This window comes from Hyaena hyaena, unplaced genomic scaffold, assembly GCF_003009895.1.
Source record: "Hyaena hyaena isolate Hyena2069 unplaced genomic scaffold, ASM300989v1 scaffold_88, whole genome shotgun sequence".
Classification (NCBI taxonomy): Eukaryota; Metazoa; Chordata; class Mammalia; order Carnivora; family Hyaenidae; genus Hyaena; species Hyaena hyaena.
Genome location: NW_024080720.1, coordinates 2,253,785 through 2,273,775, shown reverse-complemented (window position 1 = coordinate 2,273,775; position 19,991 = coordinate 2,253,785). Strand labels below are relative to the sequence as shown.

Below are 19,991 nucleotides of genomic sequence, written 5' to 3'. Positions count from 1 at the left end.
CCACGTGAAACAGCAGCTGCATCCATTCATTGAGCCTCAGAGAGAAATGTAGACCCCCTCCCTGTTGGCCCCCGGCCCGTGGGTAAAAGTGAGAGTCCTCAATTTCACAGTGAACAGGGAACTGCCTTCCTTCTTCTGGAAGGCTGTGTGCACTTACAAGCCAGCTCCAACTCCAAGTGGCTTCAAGACGTCAAGCACTTGATGGGCAGATTTGGCTCCAATGTGGTCCCTGAGTCAGCAGAGAGTATGAGAAGCCCCGTCCTTTCCAGCGGGTGAAGCCTAGAGGCGGTCAGGTGTCTCCCAGTTTAGCAAAGCATGCAGTTCACCAGGAACAAGCAGTTTAGTAGGATATGTAAAAGCTGAGGCTTCAGGTCAGGTTGCCCAGATTGAAAAGCCAGCTCCATCTCCTACTGGCTGCGCCCCTTGGCCAAGTTGCTTAAAAGCTCCATATTTCATGTTAATTGGCGATAACAGTGGTTATTTATTTCCTGGGATTGTTATGGGGTGTGCATTACCGAAAACCTTTAAAACAGCTGCCTAACACAGAGAGGAAGTAAATACAAGCTGTTATTATTAATTATTAATTATTGCTGGCCAGGCCATCCCTAGGTCTACTGAGTGATAACTTTTCCCAATAATCCCCATTGACATTCCCACCTCTTGAACTTCCATCTTGATTTCCTGCACCAATCCCTTCCACTAAAGCAATCAGCTATTCATTCATTTATCCATTTATTCACCCAATATTTGCTGAGGGTGTCAGGTGCTGGATGAGCAGAAGCAGACACAGGATCTGCCCTCGAGGGCCCCAGCCTAGTTCAGAGGAGACCATGAAGAAAGAAGCACGAAAAAGTCGACTTCGGACCGCTACAGAGAAGCCTGTCGTGCTTAGACAGCTTTGGTGAGGGGTTCAGCTGGGCAGACAGGTCTGGGAGGCTTCCCTGACAAGGGGTGCATGAGCTGAGATCTGAAGGATGGCGGAGCAAAATCTGGACAGAAGGCTCCAGGCTGGAGCTCTGCCCCAACCCCAGAGAGAGCTATTTCACTGCACAGGCTCCCGCTTCAACTCCCGTGGACTTGGCTGACATCACCCCACTGCCACCAGCCTGGCCAAGCTCTGCCTCAGCCCCTACCTCCATCCCCAGCTTGGACTCCTCAGCTATGACATAGACCCTAGCCCCCATGGGAGGGAATGTAGTCGAGAGCTCATGAGTCAGACTCTAAAGCCAGAGTCTGAATTCAATCCCAGCTCTGTTATTTCAGAGCCATGCGGCCTTGAGCAAGTTACTTACATTATATTAGCCTTGATTTTCCACCTGTAAAATGGAGCCAAAAGCTGTCATGTGGAGGGACACTACAGCAGACTAGCACACATAAGGCCAGGCTTCCTAGGATTGAATCCCAACCCAACAACTTCCTAGCTGTGTGACTTTAGGCAGGTTACCTAACGTCTCTGTGCTTCAATGTCCTCTTTAAAGTGGAAATAATAACAGCTCTGCAATCTCATGAGAAGCTAATGAGTTAATATTTGTAAAAGAGTGCTCAGTAAACATCATGTAAGCATCTGTTGAATATAAGCAATAAATGTCCCTGACTTCTAGGTTTGTGAGGATTCATGAGACCATGATTATATATCATGCTTTAGCCCAGTGACTAACAGGTAGTCTGGACCCCATAAATGTTAACTTAAAATGAAAACTCCATCTGTGACCTTGGGCAAGTCACCTCATGCTCTGGTCTCAGTTCCCCCTTCAGAAAACAATGGGGTTAACAGAGCCCTCCCCAGGGCCCTTCAAGTTCTAACAACCTCAGTGTCCAGGCTCTTAAGAGTCTGCCCCGCCCCTTCCTGTGCAGGTTGCTATGTGAATTCATTGCTCAGAGTGCACAGTGGTCTTTCAGGGGCCCATCACACTGCCACAGATCACACCGTGGCATTATAAATAAATCCCCCATCACCCGCAAAATACGCACATGCATCCTTGCCCCTCCCCACCCCTCCTCCCGCAGCGGTGCTGTAGGCCCACAAAGGGAGGTGCACCCCTCTCTTCTTGCTGAGTGAGGGTTGCCCAAAAGCAAGAGCCGGACATAGGTCACAGAGTTACTCAACTAGCAAAGATGCCGTCAGTTTGATTTCTGGGTGTAGGGCACAGTGCCCAGCTTCCTGACAGCTCCGTCTGCGACAGAGGCCCTCGGCGTACCCACGCCTGCATTTCAGAGGGGCAGGAAGAACCTTCCTGCAGAAGGACATGAGGAACACTGCTAACAGTGCCTGGCAGGCCACCATCAGCACCTGGGACTCTGGGCACCACAAGACCATGGAGGGTCTTATTCTAATGATGCTAACCACTAGAAATGAGGATCCTAAGCCATTAGGTCCAGAGAGACAAGAAGCCTAACTGAGGAAGATGAGTTCTGTGCATGCTGGCCCTTCACCCTTGACCAAGAACACCACTCTGCTCCACGGAAAGTTCTGGAAGCTATCATGTGCCTGACACTGCACTACATGTATAGTGATCAAACAGCAGACACTGACCCCACCTTCAAGGATTCATAGACTCCGGTGGGGGATAATAATTATAGCTGACCCTTGAACAAGGCAGGGATTAGGGGTGCCGACCACACCCCCATGGTTAAAAATCCATAATTAACTTCTGACTCCCCAAACACTTAACTACGAATAGCCTCTGACCATAAGCCTTACTGATAACATAAATAGTGGATTAACACATATTTTGTATGTGTATTATATACCATATTTTTATAATAGAGTAAGCTAGAGAAAAGAAAATGTTATTAAGAAAGTCATAAGGAAGAGAAAATATCTATGTTATTGAATCGCAAAAAATCCACACATAAGGATGTGCTCAAGGGTCAACAGTATGAGAGTAACAGCTAACATATTCCTGGAACTGTGCTAAGAACTTTACATATAATTCATACATCTGACCCTCACTGACCATGTGAAGTAGGCTTGTTTTTCTCCCCATTTCACTGGGGAGAAAAGTGAGGCACAGAGAAGTTAAGTCACTGGCCCAAAGTCACACCTCTGGTGATTTGGGTGCATGATCTGGGCTTTTTGTCACCATGTAAGTAAATGTAAAGTGGTCCTGTGATGTGTGACAGCGAGGAGTGGTACATAGTGCTCAAAGAGTGAAAACTAGAAGAACGGACCTGGTCAGGGAGATCAGGAAGGGCTTCCTTGAGGAGGTGATGCTTGAGCCATGGTCTGGAGGGTGAGTTTTGAGTCAACCAAGGTGCTTAACCCTGGAGGCACATTACAGTAAATCGGGAGGTTTTGAATCAATCAAGAGATTCTGATTGACTTGTCTGGGATGGGCCCAGGCACTGGTATTGGGTTATACAGCCTCGCAGAGGATTCAGATATGCAGCCAGGATGGGGCCTCCCTGAACTCAGGGGCAGAAGAGAGAGAGGAGCTCAGCACAGGGAGCCCCTGTGCAACCTCCTGGTGTGGGAGAGCAGAGAGGGCCGGAGGCTGCAAGGAGGAACCTCAGTGTGGAGGAAGGATGTGGTCAAGGAGGGACTGCAGGGGTGACAGGGCCTTCTGAGCAGGGTGACCCTACAATTTCTCTTCCGAAGGGGATTCTAAGAATCATTCTTGGAATGCCAAGGGCACAAACCCTTCAGGATTCCAGTGCAACATGACAACCAGGTCTGTCTCCAGGAAAGCGTGGCAAAGGAGGATGTGTGAAACCCTTGCTTAACAGCCACGTCAGAGCATCGGCTTTGCCCCAAGGACAATGGGAAGCCACTGACGTGTTTCCAGCAAGGACGATGACATGATCATATCTGGTTTCATAAAAGACAACTCCACTGTAATGTGGAGGTGACAGGCTGGTGAGACAGAGAGGAATCCGGGAATCAGAACAAGGGGTCCAGGGCGGGTGAGTGGAGCCTGGACTTGGGTCCTGTCTCTGGGGATGGAGAGAAGTGGGCAGCAGCATATCATGGTGGGTAAGAGCAGGCTTGAGAGCCAGACCAAGTTCAAATTCAGATGTGGCTTATTAGTCATGTGAGCTGGCAAGTCAGCTAACTTCTGTGTAGATTGGGCGTAGAAAGAGGATCTCTCTCATGGGGTGAGGTTTCAATGAGTTAGTGCATGTAATCACTTAGAAGAGCGCCTGGCATATGATAGGCATTAGATAAATGTTAGCTATAATTACTATTCAGGAGGTACAACAGGAGCTGGCAGTGGAGAGAATATGAGGGAAGGGAAAGTCCAGGGACACAGAAGAAGAAGCCCTAAGAATGGAGCACTGCTCTGTAGGATTCTGGAGAGTCACAGTTGAAGCGTGAAGAAGCTCAGAGATAGAAAGTGGCATGAAGAAGGGCTGAGAAGCAGAATCAAGGAGCAGAGCCTGGGCCGGAAGGCCAAGATTGAAAGCAAAAACGGGTCCAAGATTCTGAGTCAAGCACTTACATAATATGCCAGGCGCTGTGTTCAGCTTCGTGCATACATTAGCTTATTTAATACTTACGAAGTAGGTATATTATCATCCTCATCCTGAAAATGTAGAAGCAGGGCCACAGAAAGAGTAGGTAACTTATCCAGAGTCACAGTTAGTACGTAGAAAGCTGAGCTTTGAACCCAGGCAGGCTGGCCCTAGAGTCCATACTCTTAATTTCCAAGGCCATAAACGTTCTGCCCTCACTCCCAAACTACCACTAAAATTTTTAAAAAATAAAAGGTTTAAAAATAGGAGAATCCGTTTCAGCCCAGAAGTCAGGGAGAGGTGCCAAGCAGATGTCAAAAACTCTTCAAATGTTTTTCAATATATGAAAAAGGTGAGGCTTGAAGTGGCCTGGATCTCCCAAGCCAAAGCAAGTCCTGGCCAAACGCGGGAAGCCAAAGTGAGTCCTTGAAGGCGCCTGAGCAGTCCCTGGCAGCAGCAGGCATTTGATAATCCTGCAGCATGATGAATGACGTCCTCTCAGAGCCCTCAGGAGAAGCAAGTGGCTGCCAGACCCACCTGCAAAAGCCAGTGACAACAGCAGGGGGCGCTGTAGCAGCTGTTTCCCCGGACCAGGGCTGGCTCCCCAGTCATAGCAAGGGGTGTGCCTTAGCCCATTTAAAGCTCAACCACGCCGCCAGGGAAAAGGGACCTGGGCATACTTCTAAGGTTCTCCGCCTTGGAATGTTGCACCCTCCCTACTTCCCCAAAGAACACTGATTTAACTAAATTCACATTTTCTCTTCTTCCTTTTTAAGAAAAGTTTATTTATTCTGAGAGGAAGAGAGACAGAGAGCACGAGGGAGGGACAGAAAGAGAGGAAGAGAGAAAATCTCAAGCAGGCTCCACACAGTCAGCAAGGAGCTTGATGTGGGGCTTGAACTCACAAACCATGAGATCATGACCTAAACCGAAATCAAGAGTCAGACGCTTAACTGGCTGGGCCCTCCAGGTGCCCCTTCTCCTTTTGTAAGAACGGTTGAGGAGACTTTCTGCTGACAGTTCCCACCTACAAATGTAGAGCTTACTCACTGGTGGTGTCCAGAAGGAACTCAGTCCAAAAACGTGCTTAAAAAACACCACAGTTGTCATTCTCAGATTTTTTTGTCAACATCAAAATTTAGGAGATTCAGACTTCTCTTGAAAAATGAACAATCTGGATTTCGGTCCTTTAAAGAGCAGGAAATTTTTTTACAATGGAGCTGGGTGGTGGCTTCTCTTTGAGACAGGGTGGACACTCCCTGTTGTCACACACTTGATTTAGCTACTTACCTGCCAGGCCCTCACTGGCTTTGAAGTTAGAAATCCTGATAAATAATGGAATGAGTCCTTCCAAAGTCATGTGGCCACAAACAAAACATTGAGGAAAGCAGAGGAAAGAAGGGGTCTACTGTATAATACTATCTGTACAGACTTCAAGATCAGGCATCCTGGTTTCCACAGTGGCTGCACCATTCTGCATTCCACCAACAGTGTGCAAGATTCCCATTTCTCCACATCCTCCCCAACACTTCTTGTCTTTGGTTTTGTTTGATGCCAGTGATACTGACAAGTGTGAGGTGATATCTCACTGTGGGCTGGGTTTGCATTTCCTGATGATAAGGGATGTTGAGCATTTTTTTTTCATGTACCTGTTGGCCACTTGTAGGTCTTCTTTGGAGAAATGTCTATTCAAGTCCTTAGCCCATTTGGAGGTTCTTCAAAAAATAAAAAATAGAACTACCATCTGATCCAGCAATCCCACTTCTGGGTATTTATCCAAAAGAACTGAAATCAGGATCTCGAGGATATAGCGACACCCCTAAGTTCACTGCAACATTAGTCACAATCACCAAGGTGTATGTCCATCAACAGATGAACAAATCACAAAAATGTGATGTAGGGGCGCCTGGGTGGCCAGTCAGTGAGCGTCCGACTTTTGATTTCAACTCTGGTTATGATCCCAGAGTCATGGGATCAAGCCCTGAGTTAGGCATGAAGCCTGCTTAAGTTGCCCTCTCTCTCCATCTGCTCCTCTCCCCAACTCGCAATCTCTCTCTGTCTAAAATAAAAAATAAAAATAAATAAAATCTTTAAAAAAATAAAATGTGCTATGTATATGCAATGGATTATTATTCAGGCTCTGAAAAAGAAGGAAATTCTACAATATAGGACATGGATGAAGTCTGAGGACATTATGTCAAGTGAAATAATAAGCCAGACACGGAACGACAAATGCTGCCTAATTCCACTTAGATGTGATATCTAATAGAGTCAAACTCAGAGAATCCAAGAGTAGTAGTTGCCAGACACTGGGGAGAGGGGGGTGCAGGGAGTTCCTAACCAATGGGCATAAAGTTTCAGTAAGTGAGCCAAATAAGCTCTAAAGATGCATACAACATTGTGCTTGTAGTCAACAGTGCTGTACTGTGCACTTAAACGTGCATTAAGACAGTAGATCTTATGTTAAGTGTCCTTTCTGAAATAATGAAATGAAAGAAAATAAAATGATAGTAAATAGTTCAATGGAACAAAAAGTGAGCACTGACTGCTGGCCTGGGTAGCCGGTCTGACAGAAGGGGTGGGAGGTGTGGGAAGTAGAAGGCACCCCAGAAAGCCTCTGGTTATAGAGAAATGTTTGCTTGTGGGGATCCATCAAGATGGATGCTTTTCATGCACAGCAAACAGTTTTCAAAACCATGTGACCACTGCGAACTAAAACCAGCACCTTTAATTCCAAATTGTAAATTCCTAAAGAGAGAATTTGATCAGTCCAGCTTGGGACAAATGTCCACATTTGGACCAAATGGGGCCAAGGCTGTGGGGTCACAGAGCTTGGGGGGGGGAGGTGCATATCTGGAAAGGCAGTTCTTGGAGAAGAAGGTTGTCTACTTCAGTTAGATTCATCTGGGTGGACAGAGTTGAGGTTATGAGGCAGTCTGGGGTACTGAGTAAGAACACGGCCCTGGGGGCCATATTGCCTACATTTGAATCCTGGCTCTACCACTCACTGGTCATGTTTCCTTGGGCAAGTCACTTAGTCTCGGAGTGCCTCAGTTTCCTCATCTGTAAAATGAGGGTGATAACAATGGTATTTCTAGAGTGTAATGAAGAATAAAGAGCTATTATATGTAAAGTGCTTACAACAGAATTACATCTATGAATGCTGGCTCTTGGATATTACTAATTTTTTTTTTTACTTTTTTAATGTTTTTAATTTTGAGAGAGAGACAGAGTGCAAGTGGGGGAGGGAAAGACAGAGAGGGAAACACAAAATCTGAAGCAGGCTCCAGACTCTGAGCTATCAGCACAGAGCCTGAGTGGAACTTGAACCCATGAACCATGAGATCTTGACCCGAGCTGAAGTCGGACGCTCAACCACCTGAGCCACCCAGACACCCCTTGGATATTACTATGTTTAAAAAAAATACTGTATTTAGGGGCTCCTGGCTGGCTCAGTCAGAAAAGCATATGACTCCTGATCTCAGGGTCATGAGTTCGAGCCCACATTGGGTGTAGAGATTACTAAAAAAATAAGTAAATAAACAAACTTAAAAAATAATAATAAAAATACTGTGTTTAGAAATCCTAGAATCCCAGGCCACTGCAGACAGGGGGAGCTATCAGGAATACAAAAAGTTGGAGACAGAAGGAAGACTAGAAATGAGGCCTTCTGACTCTTGGACCAGTGCCTTTCACATCCCTGCAGGCTGTCTCTCTCCAGGGTCATCAGCCTTTCGATTTCTCTACTTCCCCCAAGCCTTCAGACTCCACGGGCTAAATCTCTAGGAAACTGTCTTTCTCAGGCTCTGAGGCTGCCAACAAGGAGAAGCCAAAATAATTCATAAGGCAGGACACCTCCACCTCATTCAAATCACAGCAGCCCTACCCTTTCAGCGCAGGAGAAACAGTTGGTTTCTGTTCTCTGGATGCTGCGCATCATGGATTTGCTTCTTCCTCCACAGCATGAAGCTCCGCGTCTTTATGACCATGAGAGACAAAGAACTATTGAGAAGCAATTCGTGCTGACCTTTACCCACTGCTTCCGCATTGCGCAAGCCATCACAGGCATGGGGCAAATGGGAGGGGAAGAATCGGGTGCAATTCACCCCGCAGTCAGTCGGAGGAAGCGCATTTTATCACATCGCCCTCATTTTATCAGACTTTTCTTCCAAGCAGCCCAGAGGAGGTGTCTGTGTGATTCCATTTCGCAGCAAGAGAGATGGATACAGGCCATGCCAAACACACTCTCTAAGTGAAACCCACTTAGAGTGAAACCCACTCCCTTAGTGAAACCCACACTCTCCTGTGAAACCCACTCTATAGACCTGAAAGGACCATTGGTGATAATAATATTGGCATGTATTCCACGCCAGGCTTGGCATGAAGCCCTTCACGTGGATTAACTCATCTGATCTTCAGCTGAACTTTAAAAGGAGGGTGTTCTTTTATCCTGTTTTTACAGATGAGGAAACTGAGGCAGGGGGCAGGTAACTAGCCCAAGTTTATCCAGCTATTTAGTTAATGGTAAACCTAGCATTCAAATACAACCACCCCCGTTTCAGAGCCAGGAGATAATATTGCCTTACATTGATTAACAAACTCAGTTACCCATCAGAATTACCTGAAGGACTTTAAAATATCTGTTTCTAGGCCTTTGTCTATATTTCTTCAGATGGGATCTGTTTTTAGCAGGCTCCCAAAATAATCCTAAAGCATTCAAACTATCTGTACTCTGCAAAGCTGCCATTTATAAATTGTAGTGGTCGTGTGTTGTTTCCATCTGCCAAACCTCTCTGCTTCTTTTTTTCATTCATTCATTCATTCATTTTGGTAGCAATGTCTCATTTCTCCTTTGAAAGCCATCCCACCTACACTGTGTTGTCTTGGAAGGAACACTGTAAAGACCCAGCCAAGGGCTACTTCAGTAACTTGAACTTGACCAAATTAATACTCTTCTTCCAGAATTTGAATTTAAAACCAAAGCAATACAAGAATCAAACTGAGACACAGCTGGTCTGATCAGGTTTTCTTCCAATTCTCTAAAGTGCATCATATCTTTTCCAATAAATTCTAACTTAAGTTAACCAAAGGTGGTTACACCAGTAAAAGACCCACCAGTGTGGTAGAAACCCACATCTACCACAGATATCCCCTCTACAGCACCCACAACAACTAATCTTTGCTCTGCTGACACGGGAAGTTAATACCCTTATACAGCAACCGGTTGATCAGTTTGGGAAGCTCTTCTTTAGCCCAAATAGATGGTCTCCAGTCCTGATTCTGTCCTTTGAATCTATACTTAAAAAACTCTATAGAACAGGTCTTTCAATATTTAATGACAGCCTCGCCTCTGAGCTAAAAAAGCCAGCTCTCAGAGCACCTCCAAGCCCTGCAGTGATACAGCCTTTTGGCATTTGGTAGCACACACTCCGGTTACTGAGCACTTTTGCCATGAATGCAGAAGTTATAGGCCACAATGTTACATAACACAAATTAAATGTATCTTCAGCAGAACGATGCACTTTCAGATTTAGAAAGGTAATAGGTTTAAATAAAATAGACAGACTGCCTGTACTGTTTAGACTGAACTGCACCTGACATAATTTATCCTCGAGAGACACAGATGGGTCTTCTTTGGTCCAAATGGTGGACTATGGTGAGATCTTACATGATGCCAAGAGAGATGGTGAACCCTAACTTGTTTCACGTCATGGAAGGAACTAGATAGGCTTGGAGCATCATCAGAACCCATCTGTGGGGGTCCCCAGTTGTGAGACTGAAAAACCTAGGCTTCGAAAAACATGGAGGACACTGTTGTGTTGCTTTATCTGGGCCAAGAAGACCAGCCAACGCCATGCAGGAAGGAGTTGGGCTTCTCTCTGAAAACAGAGGTGCCCTCCTGCCACTAGTGTTGAGGTGGGAAGTGCACAGGACCTTAGACTGTGGCAGAGCTAGGACTTCCCTCCTTCTCTGAGGCCAAAAGAGAACTGGCCCAAGTTTATCAGGGGCCAGAATATTTTTTTTAAGTTTATTTATTTTTGAAAGAGATAGAGACAGAGCACGAGCATGAGCATGAGTGGGGAGGGGCGGAGAGAGAAGGAGACACAGAATCTGAAGAAGGCTCCAGGCTCTAAGCTGTTAGCACAGAGCCCAACACGGGGCTTGAACTCACAAACTGCAAGATCATGATCTGAACCAAAGTCGGACACTTTACTGACTGAGCCACCCAGGCACCCACAGCAGGATAAGATAAGGAATCTTATCAGGGGCATCTGAAGATTCTCATTTGGGGGATAAGCTGGCTTCCAAATGGTGGATGACCTCAGGAGTAACCATATCCAGAAGCAACTGCAATTGCTTACAGTTATACTCCAGCCATCATTCACATTTGATTTTAACTGAATTAAGTGGGGAGCCTGAGTCCACGCTGGAAGTGAAGTAGCACCAAAAACAAGCAAGACGGGAGAAATCAGTTAAGGAACATCCCAAAGTGATCTCCAGAGCTCTGCAGGCAACAATCTGGAATAAGACAGTGAGCAAAACTGACAAGTGGCCACCAAAATATGTTTAGAAAATGTGGCCTTTTGTTTTTACATGTGCGTATATTTTTATATTTTCTGACATATCATACCATACACAATGCTTTGCTGTCTGCCTTTTTCACTGAGTAATATATAATGACTATATTCTCATGTCACTAATATCTTAATCACTGTGACTTTTTAAGTGTAAGTTGCATATAATAATGTACAGATTTTAAGCAGACAGTTTTGTCAGTTTTAAAAAGTGTGTACAGGGGCGCCTGGGTGGCTTAGTCTGTTAAGCGTCCAACTTTCGCTTAGGTCATGATCTCACGGTTTGTGGGTTTGAGCCCCGCGTCGGGCTCTGTGCTGACTGCCAGCTCAGAGCCTGGAGCCTGTTTCAGAGTCTGTATCTCCCTCTCTCTCTGACCCTCCCCTGCTCACGCTGTCTCTCTCTCTCTCTCTTAGAAATAAATAAAAATATTTTTCAAAATAAATAAATAAATAAATAAAATAAAAAGTGTGTACACCTTTATAGGCATGATCTCAATCAAGATATAGAACATTTCCAGTTGTGGGATGCCTGGGTGGCTCAGTCGGTTAAGTGTCCAACTCTTGGTTTCGGCTCGTGAGTTTGAGTCCTGCATTGGGTCCTGGGCTGATGGACTGGAACCTGCTTGAAATTCTCTCTCTCTTTCTTCCTCTGTCCCCACCCTTACCAGCTCATACACTGGTACACATGCTCTCTCTCTCTCAAAAATAAAAAAATAAACATTTTTTTAAAAAAAAAGAATATTTCCCGTTGTTAGCAGGCTACCCAGATATTGTGACATTACTGTGCAGCACCCAGATTTGAGATACATTTTACTTACATGAACCCCAATTGGCAGCCATTTAGGGAGTTTCCAAATTTTGTTAGTATGAATACTGATGTAATGAGTATCACCTTTGCTAAATATAGCTCCATATCCTTAAACAACTCCTCAGCAAAAATTTCTAGAACTGTAATTCTTAGGTCCAAAAGGATTAGGCTTAGTAATTATTAGGTCAAAGAAAAGTCATTAAGTCTTTTGATACATGTGGGTAATTTTCTCTTGAGAAGGATTATACTGATTTACACACTCACCAGTAATATATTAGGGTACATTTTACCTCCTCTTCCTCTTATTATGTTTGTGGCTTGAGACCTATTTATTTTGACATTATTACTAAGACCATCTTTTATATTTATGTATGTTTTTTGAAGTATATCTTTGCCCATTTTATTTCTTTTTAAGAGGACAGGTGATTCCTTTTTTTTTTTTAAAGGTTTATTTATTTATTTTGAGAGAGAAAGAGCGTGCACACACGCAAGCAGGGGACAGGCCAGAAGAAAGGGAGAAAGAATCCTAAGCAAGCTCCACAATGTCAGCACAGAGCCTGATGCAGAGCCCAAACTCACAAACTGTGAGATCATGACCTGAGTTGAAATCAAGTCAGAGGCTTAACTGACTCAGCCACCCAGAAGCCTTCCTACCTTTTTTACTTTTAACCTATGCTTTACGTTTCTCTTATACATTGCCTAGAATTATACATTGTTTATCCAATCTGATAGTCTTTACCTTTTTAGTAGAGAATTTCAATCCATTTACATTTGTTAGATAACTGATGCTATCTGCTATCACTTCTACCATCTTAGTATATACTTTCCAGAAATCATAATTCCTTGCTGGCTTACTTTTATCTTTGTTCCTATATTTTAATTTCTAGATTGTTTCTTTCACATTTAAAAAAATGTCTATTTGGGGCACCTGGTGGCTCAGTTGGTTAAGTGTCCAACTCTTGGTTTCAACTCAAGTCATGATCTCACATTTTGTGTGCTGAAGCCCCACATTGGGTTCTGCACTGACAGTGTGGAGGCTGCTTCAAATTTCTCTCTTCCTCACTCTCTGCCTCTCTGTGGCTTCTCTCTCTTAAAATAAATAAATAAATAAATAAATAAATAAATAAATAAATAGTCTATTTGAACCAATATGTCTATTCCAACAATTAAATAGTATTAAATATCTTATTTAGCACTTGTTAATCTAGACTCATCATTTACTATAGTTTACTTTTTTAAGGTTTATTTATTTTGATATATATAGAGAGACAAAGAATGCATGTGTGTGAGAAGGGGAGGGGCAGAAAGAAGGAGAGAGAGAGAATCCCAAGCAGGCTCCATGCTGTCAGCATAGAGCCCAATGTGGGGGCTCAATCCCACAAACCATGAGATCATGACTGAGCCAAAACCAAGAGTCAGACACTTAACTAACTGACTGAGCCATGCAGGTGCCCCTATAGTTTACTTTTTTAAAAATTCATTTAATGTTTGTTTATCTTTGAGAGAGAGAGAGATAGAGTGCAGGCGGGGAGAGGGGCAGACAGAGAAGGGGACACAGAATCTGAAGCAGGCTCCAAGCTCTGAGCTGTCTGCACAGAGCCTGACATAGGACTTGAACTCACAAACTGCGAGATCATGACATGAGCTAAAGTTAAATGCTTAACCACTGAGCCACTCAGGCGCCCCTATAGTTTACTTTTCTAAGTTGAAGTATAGTTGACACACAATGCATAGTTTACTTTTTATGCCAGCTTTATTAGGTCATGCTGGTAACTGTGATCAAGCTCACTTATAATAATAAGGTGTGATAGCTACTGATTTTGTCAGCCCATCAAAGTTTCCCAACCCTTCTTTCTTATAACAGACTCTGCTCTCAGAGCCACAGGGATGTCACATGATCCAGGCATAATAAATTGTAAGAGCTCATTCTCCCAACAACAGAAGATCAACCAATCAGAACCCTTCCCCGAGAGTTTATAAATGCAGGAGAAAGCCCACTTCTTCCACTGGGGTCTCCATCTTCCCACAGGGATGATTATCAGTAGGTTGATAGACATAGACTTATCCTATCTACAGTAAGAGCAAATGAGGCAAGGACAAACCAGTCAGAATCCCAGCAGGGAATAGATGACATGCTGAAATTAAGAGAGTTTAAGAGAGGTTTCATAAAAAGGAATCCTTGCAAAGCTGTGGACATGGTGCTGGGAAGCCATAGACAATAGTGCAGTAACTGGGGGCTAGTAAGAGGAGCCCAAGGAGAGAATTATGTAGGGAAGACTGCCTTTAGAGGAGTAACCCTTAGTCAAGGGGTAGAGCCAAGATGACCCCATGATAAATACCCAGCTCACCCTCCCCTCACTTTCTTATCTCTTACTGGTCCTTCTGGCTGAGCCCAACCAGAAGTCAGGGGATTAAGGCAACCCCCAGTGATGCAGTCTTTACAGGTCAGTCTCTCAGGGAGAAAGCAGAGTAGATCCAGAAAGGCAAATAGGACAGCTGCCACAGATGAAGGCCACTACGGCAGAATGCCATTCCTGCATGCATCTCGGCAGTATGACTTTGGAGTTCCTCCTATTCAGAGGTGAGGTCTATTTCTTCACCCCTGATTCTGGTCTTAGCCATAACCAATGTGCCACAAATGAAGACTTGAAAAACACCTATGCTTTGGGGATTGCCATCTCTTGCCATGCTTGAAACCCTAGGCCAGTGTGTAAGTGTGCCTAGACTAGCCTACTGGAGGAAAAGAGATCACATGGAAGAGAAACAAAGCGCCCAAGCCAACAGGATGCCAACTGGCAGTCATGTTAGTGAGGCCATCCTAGGTGATCCAGCACAAGCTAAGTCACTGGCTGACCATGACGCTTGACAGGGCCCAGCAAAGATTAGCTGAATAGGCTTGGATAAGAAGAAATCATCCAAGTAGCCCAGAGAATCATGAAAGATAATAAGTGATTGTTGCTTCAAGCTACTAAATTTTGAAGTGTGTGTTACACAGCAAAGCTAACTGATACAGCTGATAAGGAGAATGGACCTTGAAAGTACCAGGGCCCCAGTTCCAAGTATCTGAGGCCTTTGCCCCTGAAGCTTATTCCATTCTCCATGTCCTTCCCATGAGCTGATCTGTTTTCCTATTGCTAATTTCAGTTGGATTTCTCTACTTTAAATTTTAAAATGTTGTGAAGCTTTACTTTTTCTCTGTAGTTTGATACAGTTTAAAATGTACAGAAATCCTTCCTTCCTCTTAAGACCATTTACCCATGAAGCCTATTATTCTGGGAGAAGAAAAGTTTCTTGGGCAATGCTCTCATTTCTTTTTTGGTTACTTGCCTATTCTGGTTTCCAATTTCTTCTTGAGACAAAATTGGCAAGTTAGAATTTCCTAGAAAATCGTCCATTTCAACCAGATTTTCAAACACATTTTTATGCATATTCATACATTATACATATAATATATATATATTCTTTTTAATATATACATTCTTTTTAAATCCTCTATTTTCCTCTTATTAAATCTAACATTTAGCTCATGATTTATCATGTTTAATATATTTCTTCATACAGACTGGATCTAAAAACACAAAAGCAGGGGCACCTGGCTAGCTCAGTCGGTAGAGCATGCAACTCTTGATCTCAGGGTCATGAGTTCAAGCCCCACATTGGGCGTAGAGATTACTAAAGAAAATAAATAAGCTTTAAAGAAAATAAATAAATAAAAACAAAACACAAAAGGATATACTCAACATTAGGGTGCATCATCCTTAACTGCCCTGATCCAGTGATGTAATCAGGAGGATATAGGGCATAGCAATGGGTTTTATTCAGCATCTTGACTCTAAAGAATGAGAAATCATTGCTAAAGCCATAAAATGTTGAAGAAGGTGTCTTTAGACAAACCTTCTAAAGAATCCTTTTATAACTTCTGTACTGCCTGGCACAGATCCCCCACTCAACAAAATGAGCTATTATCATTGGCTAATATTCCTTGGCAGGTCAGAAGGTAAGCGGCATCTCTTCCTGAGTAGGAGAGACTCATCCAGGTATTAATAATAATTCAGAAACCATTTGCTTAGTGCCTTTTTTTGTGGCAGACACTATTCTGGATGTGGCTCAAGCCTCACTGAATAGTCACCAAAAATGAACTATGACTTAGGTATTATTTTCCCCATTTTAAAGATATGAACGAAGGACTACAGAACTTAAATTATTTTCCGAAGATCACTGGCACAGTAAGTAAATGGCAGCGTTGGAATTTGACACCAAGTTTTTCTGGCTCCAAAGTCCAGGCTCTTTTCTCAGCATTGCACTAAGACTTTGAGGTTTTGTGTCAAGTAATGGAAATGGAGACAGTAATTACCTCATAAGGGCATGCTCTGGGCAGAGGACTGTAGAGAATTATCAGTGCATTCATCATTAGGGGGTAGATAGAGCAATCAAAATGCTCCTAGCTACTTGTACCAAGGGCTTACTGTGTGGCAGGCAGTGTGCTAAGCACTTTCATGCAATGACTTTTTAATCTATTTGCTGTTAATGCTATTGTGTTTGTTGTTAACCCTTTTTAATTTTAAGGATTTTTAAAAAATTATTACAACAGACCTATGTGGTTGGTACTAATATCCTAGTTTATAGATAAGGAAACAAGACACAGAAAGGAAAATGAGACACCCAAGGTTCCCTAAATGACCTGCAGTTCAAGACCTGGCCTCTGATATGTCTGACTGTAGAGTCCACAGTCCTAACCACCATTGTCTTTGGACATGATCAATAAATTGCCTAGCTTCCCATCTGTAGCTGGAGATGGCTAAACCATACAGGAACATGGGGCAGAGAAAAAATGAGATGCATTCCTTATAGGGTTGTCTATGACTCTCTGAACCACACTAAGATCCGGGATCTTTTATGAAGTCCAGTGTGATGGTCTCCAGAATTCTATTCTGCAGTGGCCACTTGGGTCAACAAGATCTCAGTAGACTGACCAGAGATCCTACCCCCATCAGTGCCATGAAGAGCAGAGTCTATTTCTTTCCTGCTTGAATCTGGTCTTGGCCATGAAACTACTTTGTCCAGTAGGACATTATCAAACATGATGCACAGGCTGGAAAAGCATCTGCATGTTGGGGCATGTTCTCTTGCTCGTCTTGGAACCCTGAAACCACCAGGTGAACAAGCCAGAGCTAGCCGTCTGAGCAATGAGAAGCTATGTGGAGGAGAATCAAAGAACCCAGGCTGACAACCTGCTCACTGTCAGTCATGTGACTGGTGCCATCCTAGACCATCAGATATCCACAGACACAAGCAAGAACCCTTTAAATTTTGTGCCCAGGAGACGTACCTCACTTGCAGCACCCCAGTTCCAGCCCCAAGAGACAAGTCCTCTTTTCTTGTTCTAAGATCTCTCGGGAAGCTGTGTATGTGGTTAGTATTCTAAGTGCTGGGTAACTATAAGATCATATATAATGTTTATGGACCTCTCTACAAGGTCGAAGAGACCACAGGATCGAGGGCTTCCAATGAGGTGAGACCAAGACCATGGATGCAGATGACCAGAGGTAACACCCAGGAACCGTGCCATACAGTCAGGTCCCTCAACTGGCAGATGCCTATATATATTGTCTATTCCTATTTGCATTGAATGGTTGGGTCAGTAACTGAAGTCACTGAGACAGAGCCTGGTTCGTCAAGTTTCCTCAGGTAGCCTAATAGGCCATAATGTGGACCTATCTGTAGAAGAATGCCAACCACACAAATTTCTACTAATATCAAGAATGTTTCCTGGCTCAAACTGGGGTTAGAGTAGCAAAGGCGTAGAGGAAGGAGTCTAGCACATCCCCTGTGCATAGGTGGAGACTGTGCTTGTCTGCTCCATGAGCTTGCTGCACACCAGGTCCTCCAAGGTCACACAGGAGGAGGGCATCCCTCCCTAACTGCATGACTCTTACAAGCAGCCAAAAGAGAGCCTGGCTGGCTTGGTGAGCAGGTGTGACCAGATCTTTAATCATGTCTCCAGCCACGGATGGGAAAAGGTCAATGAACTGAGTCAAGCCAGTTCAGGAGTCTGGACCAATTTATCATCCTTAGTGCCAACTGACCTTCTTGGAACTGTGTCCAGAGATAGAATTATTCCAAGTAGGCTGCCAAATCCTATGCATGCTAGCTACAGGGAGTGCTGTCTGTCCTCCCCACACTCAAAGCAATGAATGGCTACACTGGCCATCTGTCTTTGCTGCCTGCCCAGCATATATTCAATGTTATTCATTATCACCCACCATCATCATCTTCACACATATAGCACTTGTTATGTACCAGACACTTCTACAGATATATATACACTGGATACTCATAACAAGACTATTATTTTATCCATTTCTCAGATGAGGAATCTCAGGCACAAAGAGATGTAAGTACTTTATGTTGCCCACAGTCACCCATATCTGAGCCTAGGAATGCTGCTGGCTCCATCCACAGTCTAGATGTTAACCAGTACACAATACCTCTTCTCCAGTTCTCCTATGAGGTACCACACCTCCCTGACACTTAGATCTGTGGGTGGCCACACAGGGCCTCCATGCCAGCAGTAGGCACATGACCACACCTGGCCAATCAGCATAACCATCCTTCCAGCTACATGTAACCCATGGCAAAATGAAACTTCAGCCTTTGTCATTGGAACTGAAGCACGAATAAGACATAAGACCATAGGTGTCTCAGCACTCATGCTCTCCTAGGAGAAAAATCTTCCTAAAACAGATACCAAGACAGAAAGCTTAGCCGAGGAAGGGAGAAAGGTCCTGGGGACCTCTTTTCAGTACCTTGATTCACTATATCTGAAGGCAGTCTAACTACCCTTGGGCTTTTCAGCTTCAGGGACCAAAAGTTTCCCTTTCCACACAAACCAGTCTGAGCTGAGTTTCTGTCTTAGGCAACAGGAAAAAAGTCAACAGATGTAGACAAGATATAGGAAACACCATCCTCTTGGCTGCCACATGAGACTGAAGCCTTGGACTGCATGAACATTCAGAACTCTATAATGCAGCCAGGCTGTCCCCCCAAGCCTCCCTGCTTATTATCCTGGGGAACAAGAGAAGGAATTGCACTAAAAGGGCCCGAAGTGTGATGTAAGAGAACATGAGGGATGGCCCATCTTCATCTCTGCAGATAAGTCTTGATTGTTTCATGGTGCCTGGAGTACTTAAACCCAAGGACCACAGTTTCTGAGCCAAGGAACTGTCACCACAAGCTCTAGAGCATTCATGTTGTTGTGGCAACAGTTACGCCCCTGATTTGCAGCGAAATGGAAGATGACCACTTACAGAAGGCCAACAATGGTCGACAAATGCAATGACAGTGGTAGTCACCACTCACTTCTGGCAAGCCGTCAGCTATCGGGTCTAAGTGGGTAAGGACTGGCCCAGTGATGAAGACAATGCCATTGGGGAAAATTCCAGGAAGATGAACCAAAGAAGGAAGAAAATAAGAGGGCAAGGGGTAGTAGCCACACATAAACAATGCCAAGCACAGTTCATTACTGGGCCAAAGGAAGGGTGTGCGTGCCGCACAATCCCACCAATGTATTTTCAGCTGCATGGAAAAGAATGTCCCCAAACAATGAGACTACCAAGAGGAGCTCCTCATCTCAGAAGAGAACTAGTGTTGGCTCAGCAGCTCACCAATGTCATCAATTACCCAGGTTCCTTCAACTCTTCTACCCTACTTGGGATGCAAGTGTGTCTCCCTCATTAACCCAAAGGTGCTGCCACAACTCCATACATTATATCCTCCCACAAAAATCCCCAACAATGTGAAAAAGGAAGGGATATCTGCTCCTATCAGAAAGGAAAGTCCTTCCTAGAAGGCCTCCCCCAACGTCCCCCCAAGGGTCCCACTGAACACATCAGGGTCACCTGGTCACTCACTAACTACAAGGGGGCTTAAGAGGCAAGTATCAGGCATTTTCAACTCTGGGCATAGAGGTGATCTCTGCCAGAAAGAACACAAGGAGGGCTATCAATGGCTGTTGAGTAGGTGGTCGACAATGTACCTCAAGCTTTGGGCAAACTTAGACCAAGGCTTTTGTCATATCCTTACAGGGCTCATAGTCATTCACTTAATAGTTTCCTTAAATCAACTTATCTTTTGATTAACCTAAATACCTTTATTTA

General features: G+C 44.2%; 1 protein-coding gene across 2 annotated transcripts in view; it reads right to left on the bottom strand.

Annotated features, from left to right (window-relative positions):
• Positions 1 to 19,991, bottom strand: part of PRKCB (protein kinase C beta) — a 329,605-nt gene that overhangs the window by 170,177 nt on the left and 139,437 nt on the right. The window lies entirely within an intron of this gene.